At 36.7% G+C, this 9512-nt stretch overlaps 1 pseudogene; it reads left to right on the forward strand.

Annotated features, from left to right (window-relative positions):
• The first annotated feature begins 2398 nt into the window (after window positions 1-2398).
• Window positions 2399-3591, forward strand: LOC101408868 (olfactory receptor 2J3-like; annotated as a pseudogene).
• Window positions 3592-9512: the final 5921 nt, after the last annotated feature.

The raw sequence follows: 9512 nt of genomic DNA on the forward strand, positions 1-9512 counted from the left end.
GGAAGCAGAGTGATGTGACAAAGTTGAATGAAGCAAAGCATTCACAGGCAGAAGGAGGGATATTTAAATGGTAGGTTACTATGCCTTGTCACAATAGCTGTATCACAAAATGTGGTATTAATCTTTCCTATGAATGATTGAAAAGCTACAAGAGAAAAAGATTCACCTAAGAGTTATAACTACTTATGAAATGTACTTAATTTTTTTAACAAAAAAGAAACATAAGATTCACTAGGCACAGTATATTAAATGATAAACAGCCATTTAACGATTTCAATAAATATTCAGAATCCTTCTCTAAGTTGGAGAATAAAAATATATGTAGAAATTATAAATTATGTTCCTAATTTAAATACTCACTTAGTTATTGTCCTAGAGATAAAGAAATAATGTAGAAACCTTCTTCAGGCTCTGTTGTTCAGGCTTCTCAGCCCTGTCATATAGATAAATACAATTTCAACTTTAAGCACCGTAGTTAGGTTACTCTCCATTTTCCTCCATCCTCACACTCTTCCTTCCTTCTTTGCTCTCAATGAATTTATATCTTCCTTTTCCTAAAAATTTCTCTTTTCAAATTCATTTATAGTCACACATCCTTTAGGAAGCATTCTATCCCTGTTCTCCCCAGTCTATTTCACAGATCTGCTAATCTGAACTAAGGTTTTCAGCTTTGTTCATAGTATGGATATCTATGAGTTGTTGTGTATGTGTCTGTGTGTCTCTTTTTGGTATCTCTATTTGTATCTTAGTTTTCAGTTTAGAAATAAACTGTGAGTGCAAGTAAACAAATTAGAATATAAAGTTCTTTCCATAAGAATAGTAACCGCAGCTAAATATTTTTCACCCTATATAAACATTTTGTAATCACTAATAAATTTGATATTGTTCCTCATGTCTTTTCATCTATATGTAAAGTTATTGTGATTACAATTAATCTGTTTTCTATAATTGCATAAATGGAAATACCATGAAAATTCTGAAAAGAAATCTAAAGTTACTTGTTAAAAAAGAGATAATTTGTTCCATTGACATTTTCTTTTGTAGCTGTGTTAGTATTTTTCAAGTTACTGTTTATGCAGATGTTACTCTGGGTTGAATGAGAAGAACTAGATAGTTAAGAACTTACATTTCTACAACACGCTAGTGTCTGGATGAAATATAAAAGTGTTAAAAATTTGTTTCACATTTACTTTTTGTAACTTTTTATTCTAGTAAAATTTAAAATTTACAGAAAAGTTGCAAAATGATACAAAGAACTACCGTTAACCCTTTAACCAGATTCAGCAATAGTTTACTTTGTGCCTGAAAAGAATTAATCTACCATCTATTTATCCTCTATCTGTCTATCTTTCTTTCTTTCTGTCTATGTATCTATCTATGTATCTATCTATCTATCTACCTACCTACCGATCTCCTACCTATCATCTATCTATCATCTCTTTTTTGGGACCATTTGAAAATAAGTTGGAGACGTGTCCATTTGCCCCTAAGTAGTTCACTGTTTATTTCCTAAGACTTGACTTTATGTAACCACTGTATAGTTAACAAAATTGGAAAATTTAATATGGATACAATATTACTATCTAATCCTTAGTCCATATTCATATTTCTCCAATTGTCTCAATAATGTAGTTAATAGCTATTTTTTTTCCCCAGTCCAGGATTACTTGTTTAGATATCATGGCTCTTTGATCTCCTTTAATCTGGACCAATTCCTTAGCCTTTATTTGTCTTCATTGAATTTGATGTTTTTGAAGAGAACAGGCCAGCTATTTTGCCCAATATGTCTCAATTTGAGTTTGTGTCATGTTTCTTCATTATTAGCATCAAGTTGTGTGTTTTTGGCAGGAATATCATTGACATGACATTATGTTCTGTTCAGAGTATCATATCAGTAGACATATGATGCTGATTTGTCTCAACATTGGTGATGTTAACATTGATTATTTGGCTAAGGTGATGTCCACCACATTTTTCTTTTGTAAAGTTTACTATTTTTCATTTTGTAGTTAACAAGCAATTTGTGGGGAGCTATTTTAGACTATGTAAATATCCTGTTTCTTGTCATTTTATTCACTAGTTTTTAGCATCCATTTATTTCTTCTAACTCCACCATTCCTTCTGTATTTTTAAATTAGGGTCCTACCAACATATAACTTTCTCTACTCCACTATTTATTTATTTATTCTTTTTGTAATATATCAGTATGAGCTTGTGGATTCTTGTTTCTTTCAATTCATTAGTATGATAATTTCTCTTAATGCTCAAGTTTTTATAGAATTTAATAGTGGTAGGCCCCTAAAACTGATTTCTGGTTTTTTTCATGTGTGCTTATGATTCTTGGAGCATTTCCTTACTTTTTCTGAATGTATGTGATCTTTTCTTCAGGTAACAAGAAATGAATGATGGTGAAAAAATCAATGCAAGTTCTGAGTTCTACTTTGTTCTAGTGGGTTTTTCTTTTTTTTTTTTTAATTTTTTGTTTATTGCAGTAACATTGGTTTATAATGTTGTATAAATTTCAGGTGTACATCATTATACTTCTATTTCTGCATAGATTACATCATGTTCACCACCCAAATACTAATTACAACCTATCACCACACACATGTGCCGAATTATCCCTTTTGCCCTCCTCCCTCCCCCCTTCCCCTCTGGTAACCACCAATCCAATCTCTGTCTCTATGTGTTTGTTTATTGTTGTTATTATCTACTACTTCATGGGTTTTTCTAATTGGTCTCATTTGGAAGTACTTCTTTTTGTTATCTTGATGTTCTACTTGATGACATTGATAGGCAACCTATTCATCATTATCTTGTCATACCTGGACTCCTATCTCCATACTCCTATGTACTTCTTCCTCTCATACCTCTCTTTTCTGGATCTCTGCTACACCACCAGCTCCATCCCTCAGTTTCTGATCAATCTCTAGGACCCAGAGAAAATCATCTCTTATGCTGGTTGTATTATTCAACTATGTTGTATCCTTGCACTGGGAGCCACAGAGTGTTTCCTACTCATGGTAATGTCCTATGACTGTTATGTAGCTGTATGTAGACCCTTTCATTACAGTGTCCTCATGAACCCTCATTTCTGCCATCTGCTGGCTGGAGCCTCTTGGGTTAGGTGGCTTTACCAATGCAACACTTCATTCCTCCTTTACTTTCTGGGTGCCACTGTGTGGAAATCAAAAGTGGATTACTTCTTGCATGAAGTTCCAGCACTGCTGCAACTGTCAGGTGTTGATACCCATGATAATGACCTGACCCTCATGGTCACGAGCTCTATTTTTGTTTTCATACCTCTCATCCTCATTCTCAGCTCCTATTGTGCCATTGCCCAGGCTGTGCTGAGGATGCAATCAACAAATGGACTTTAGAAAGTCTTTGGGACATGTGGTGGTTGTATCCCTCTTTTTCATTCTATCCATGTGCATATATCTCCTGCCATCAGCAGGAAATTCTCAAGATCAAGGCAAGTTCATTGCCCTCTTTTATACTGTTGTCACACCTAGCTTCAACCATCTAATCTATACCTTCAGAAACAAAGATGTAAGAGGCACAGTAAAAAGCCTAATAGGATGGAAGTGAGCCCATATTCTGTGACATTAACAATATAATGAAGCATCTCTCCACCAATGGTTCATCCACCAATCCATTCATCAACCACTCTTTCATTCACTCACTCTGTCAGTACTTATTGATCATGTACTCTCACAAGGTCACAGAGTTCTTGGTAACAGATGAGAATTAAACAAGTCTGTCTAAATACCAGTCACACTCTAATGGAGAAAACAACCATGTAAAATCAAGATCAAACATCAATCTTAAATTTTTTCAGTGGCATAAACCTAATAAAACAAAGGTATCCTTTTCTTTTTTTTTTTATTTTTTTATTTTTTTTAAGGTATCCTTTTCTTAATTGAAAATGAAGTATGGAATTTGTGGTAAATATTGATAAAAGGAGCCAATGTAATTACTATTGAAAGATATTCTTAATTTTAAAATACCTAGGAGACTGTGACAAGATGGTGACATAGGCAGACTCTGAACTCACCTCCTCCCACAGACATTAATTTACAGCTACTCTTGGAACAATTACCCCTAAGAGAGAACTGAAAACTGGATAAAAAGAATCCCATAACAAGGGACAATGCTGACTGAGGTGGACGAGGCAGAAATTCCCTTTTGGAGAGAAAAAAGCCACCTTTTAGCTGCAGCACTTCATGGCCAGCTAGGAGCAATCTTAAGGTATGAAGCCTTCCCTGGAGGCGTAGGGGATTGAGCAGGAGAACTTTACCATAATAAGAAGCTTTTGCACTCAGCACAACTGAGAAGTGTCATCATATCTGGCTTTGCTGGCTATTAACAACAGCAGGGAACACCCCCAGAAAAGCTATTGGACATAAGGGGGGAAAAAGCCTGCTCTTAAAGGGCCCATGCACAAATTCACCTGTTTCAGAAAGTAATCTAAAGTGACCGGAAAGAAATGTGCAAAGTCCTTTGGTGAAGAGACTCACTTGATAGGCTCTGAGTGCATCTTGGTGAGAGGTGAGACCTCCTGAGGGACTGAGACATTGGTGGCAGCCATTATTGTGACCTAGTGCAGGCATGCTGACACAGACACTGGCCAATGCCATTGGAGTTCTTGTCCTGACCTGTTAGCCTAGGGTCTGCCACATCCACTAGAGCACCAATTTAATCCAGCTCACCCAGGGCAGGTGGCCTGTACTAGGGGCTTGCCCCACACAATAGCAAGCCCTCAGGCAACTTGTGGGCCCACACAGGTGGAGTGCCCAGAAACTCTGCAGCTGGGCAAGTGGGACTGCCTCTGTGGGGCAGGGTGTGTGCAAGAAGCAGGTAGAGTGTGTGGGGCATTCGTGGAGTTTGTGAGACCTCTGCAGTGGGGTGACTGTTTCCACTTCAGGGGGTCAGGGCATGCACACAGGGCAGGACTGAGTTGACAGGGTGTGTGGCCTTGCGGGTGGTGGGGCTTGTCTGCTGCACAGACTTGTGCTTCTCAAACAGCCACATAGGGATCAACCCCACCTTCCAAAGCCTGAAACAAATTGGTGCTCCCATGCTTGGGCCAGCCCCACACAGCTGCAATCCTGAGAGAGCTAACAATAGCCTTGCAGGCCAGAGGCCTAGAGCAATTATAAGCCCCTGAAACTAGCACCAGCCATGCTGAGGGGCTACTCACTTAACAGAAAAACTGCAAGAGGAATGTGCTATTAGACCTTACAGCCAACAGTGCTGGTGCTCCCCACACCTGATAAAATGACTAAAGGGTCCATAGCAGCCACACACAGCTGAGTATTACAACCAGTGGGCCAGGGGAACAGTCTAGCCTCTCGGGGCACCTGCAGTAAGAGCAACCCTACCACAACAGAAGGACACATATAGCTGTTGCAGAAGACACTCCTGGAACATTTGGAACTGGTGACAAGAGGGAAGCACACTGCTGGGCCTCATAAAGCATCTCTTCCATAAGACCCCCTCTCCAAGATTGGGAGACATAGCTTACCTACCTAATACATAGATATAAACAAAGAGAAAGAGGCAAAATGAGGAGACAAAGCAATACATTCCAAGTAAGGGACAGGACAAAACCCCAGAAAAAGAACTAAATGAAATAGAATAAACAATCTACCTGACAAAGAGTTCAAACAAAAGTCATAAGGATGCTCACTGATCTTGGGAGAAGAATGGATGAACTCAATGAGAACTTCAACAAAGAATTGGAAAATATAAAAAAGAACCAATCAGACATGAAGAATACAATGCTGGAAATGACTCAGTGACTAGAGAGACTCAATAGCAGAGTAGATGACAGAGAAGAACAGATCAGTGAGGTGGATGAAAGACTAGAGGAAATTACCCAAGCTGAACAGATAAAAGAAAAAAGAATTAAAAAGAATGAGAACAATCTAAGGGACTTCTAGGACAACATCAAGCACACTAACATCTGTATTATAGGTGTCCCAGAAGGAGAAGAGAGAGATAAAAGTGGGAGAATCTATTTGAAGAAATAATAGCTGAAAAATTTCCTAACCTAAGGAAGAAAACAGACATCCAAGTACAGGAAGCATAGAGAGCACCAAACAAGATAAACCCAAAGAGGACCACTCCAAAACACATAATAACTAAAATGTTAAGAATTAAAGATAAAGAGAAAATCCTAAAAGCCACAACAAGTTACATACAAAGGAAACCCCATAAGGCTATCAGCTCAATTCTCAGCAGAAACCTTACAGATTAGAAGGGAGTGGTGCCATATATTTAAAGTGCTGGAAGGAAAAAACCTACCGCCAAGAATCCTCTACCCAGCAAGGTTATCAATCAAAATGGCAGGAGAGATAAAGAGTTTCCCAGACAAGCAAAAACTAAAGGAGTTTATGACCAAGAAAACAGCCTTACAAGAAATGCTAAAGGGACTTATTTAAATGGAAAAGAGAAGATCACAAATAGGAATAAGAAAATTATCAAAAAAAAGCAATAAAATCACTGGTAAGGGCAAATATACGATAAAGTTTGCAGATGAACCACCTATGAAGCTAATATGAAAGTCAAATGACAAAAATACTAAAATTATCTATTTCCATGATAAGAGAGTAATGGATACACATACACAAAAAAGAAGATAGATATGATGTCAAAAATATAAAATGTGGGAGGAGGTAAGTAAAAGAGTAGAGCTTTTAGCAAAAAGATAAACTAAAGAGATCATCAACTTCATATGGATTGCTATATATGTAGGGTATTATATTGAACCTTATGGTAATCATAAACCAGAGACCTACAATAAATATGCAAAAAATTAAGAGAAAAGAATCCAAACATAATACTAAAGAAAGCCATCAAACCACAAGGGAAGAGAACAAGAGAAGAAGAAAGGAACAGAGAAGAACTACTAAAAACACTCAGAAAAAAAGGAACCAAATGGAAATAAGTACCTTCTTATCAATAGCTACTTTAAATGTCAATGGACTAAATGCTCCAATCAAAAGGCATAGGGTGGCCGAATGGATAAAAAACAAGACCCATATATAGGCTGCATACAAGAAACACACTTCAGACCTAAAGACACTCATAAACTGAAAGTGAAGAGATGGAAAAAGATACTCTATGCAAATACCAATGAAAAGAAAGCTGGAAGGTAGCAATACTTATATTAGACAAAATAGCCTTTAAAACAAAAACTGTGGGCCGGCCCCATAGTGTAGCAGTTAAGTGCACATGCTCCGCTGCTGGCAGGTTGGGTTCAGATCCCGGGTGCGCACCGATGCACCGCTTGTCAGGCCATGCTGTGGCAGCGTCCCGTATAAAGTGGAGGAAGATGGGCACAGGTATTAGCCCAGGGCCAGTCTTCCTCAGCAAAAAGAGAAGGATTGGCATAGATGTTAGCTCAGGGCTGATCTTCCTCACACACACACAAAAAAAACGAAAATCAAAAACTGTAACCAGAGATAAAGAAAGGCATTACATAATGATAAAGGGAACAATCCAAGGAGAGGACATAACACTTGTAAATATGGATGCCCACAACACAGGAAAACTTGAATATATACAGCAATTATTAACAGAATAAAAGGAGAAACTGCCAGTAACACAATAATAGTAGGGGACTTTAACACTCCATTTACATAAATGGATCATCTAAACAGAAGATCAATAAGGAAACATTGGCCTAAATGACACATTAGACCGATAGACTTAGTAGATATATACTGAACATTTTTATCCAAAAGCCACAGAGTACACTTTCTTTTTGAGTGTGCATGGATGATTCTCCAGGATAGATCACATATTAGGCCACAAATGAAATCTCATTACATTTAAGAAGACGGAAATAATACCAAGCATCTTTTCTGACCACAACAGTATGAAATTAGAAAGCAACTACAAGAAGAAAACTGGAAAAGCATCAAATATGTGAACATTAAACAAAACGCTACTGAACAACTATTGAGTCAATGAAGAAATCAAAGAAGGAATAAAAAAAAAAACCTAGAGACAAATGAAAATGAAAATACAACATGCCAAAATTTGTGGGATACAGCAAAAGTGATATTAAGAGGGAAGTTTATAGCAAAGCAGGCCTACCTTAAGAAATAATAAAAATCTCAAATAAACAATCTAACAGTGTACCTAAAGGAACTAGGAAAAGAAGAACAAACAAAGCCCCAAATCAGTAGAAGGAAGGAAATAATAAAAATCAGAGCAAAAATAAGTGAAATAGAGACTAAAAAACAGTAGAAAAAAATCAATGAAACAAAGAGTTGGCTCTTGGAAGGACAAACAAAATTGACAAAACTTTAGCTAGACTCAACAAGAAAAAATGAGAGAAAGCTCAAATACATGAAATCAGAAAGGAAGAAGGAGAAATTACAATGACACCACAGAAATACAAAAAATTATAAGTGAATCTATGAAAAAGATATACACAAACAAATTTGATAATCTAGAAGAAACAGATAAACCCTTAGAATCATACAATCTTCCAAAACAGAATCAAGAAGAAATAGAGAATCTGAGTAGACTGATCACTAGTAAGGAGATCAAAACAATAATCAAAAACCTCCCCCAAAACAAAAGTCCATGACCAGATGGCTTCCCTGGGGAATTCTACCAATCATTCAAAGAAGATTTAATACCTATCCTTCTCAAACTCTTCCAAAAAATTGAAGAGCAGGGGATGCTTTCTAATTCATTCTGTGAGGCCAACATTACCCTGATACTAAAAACAGACAAGGACAACATAAAAAAGGAAAATTACAGGTCAATATCACTGATGAATAGAGATACAAAAGTCCTGAAGAAAAATACTAGGTAATCAAATACAACAATACATTAAAAATATCATACACCATGATCAAGTGGGATTTGTTCGAGGGATGCAGGGATGGTTAAACATCCACAGATCAAACAACATGCTATACCACATTAACAAAATGAAGAATAAAAATCACATGATTATCTCAATAGATGCAGAGAAAGCATTTGACAAGACACAGCATCCATTTATGATAAAAACTCTGAGTAAAATGGTTATAGAAGGAAAGTGCCCCAACATAATAAAGGCCATATATGACAAACCCACAGCTAACATCATATTCAGCGGTGAAAATCTGAGCGCTATCCCACTAAAAACAGGCAAAAGGCAAAGATATCCACTTTCAGCACTTTTATTTAACAAAGTATCAGAAGTCCTAGCTGGAGCAATCAGGCAAGTAAAAGAAAAAAAGCAATCCAAATTGGAAAGGAAGAAATAAAACAGTCATTATTCGCAGATGATATGATTTTATATATGGAAAACCCAAAAGAATCCACCAAAAATCTGTTAGAATTAATCAACGAACACAGTAAGGTTGCAGAATATAAAATCAACATACAAAAGTTGGTTATGTTTCTATACTTAACAATAAAATAGCAGAAAGAGATTAAGAATACAAAACCATTTACAATCGCAACAAAAAGAATAAAATACTTAGGAACAAATTTAACCAAAG

The sequence above is a fragment of the Ceratotherium simum genome, chromosome 13 (assembly GCF_057802395.1).
Source record: "Ceratotherium simum simum isolate JZ-2026a chromosome 13, ASM5780239v1, whole genome shotgun sequence".
NCBI classification, from domain to species: Eukaryota; Metazoa; Chordata; class Mammalia; order Perissodactyla; family Rhinocerotidae; genus Ceratotherium; species Ceratotherium simum.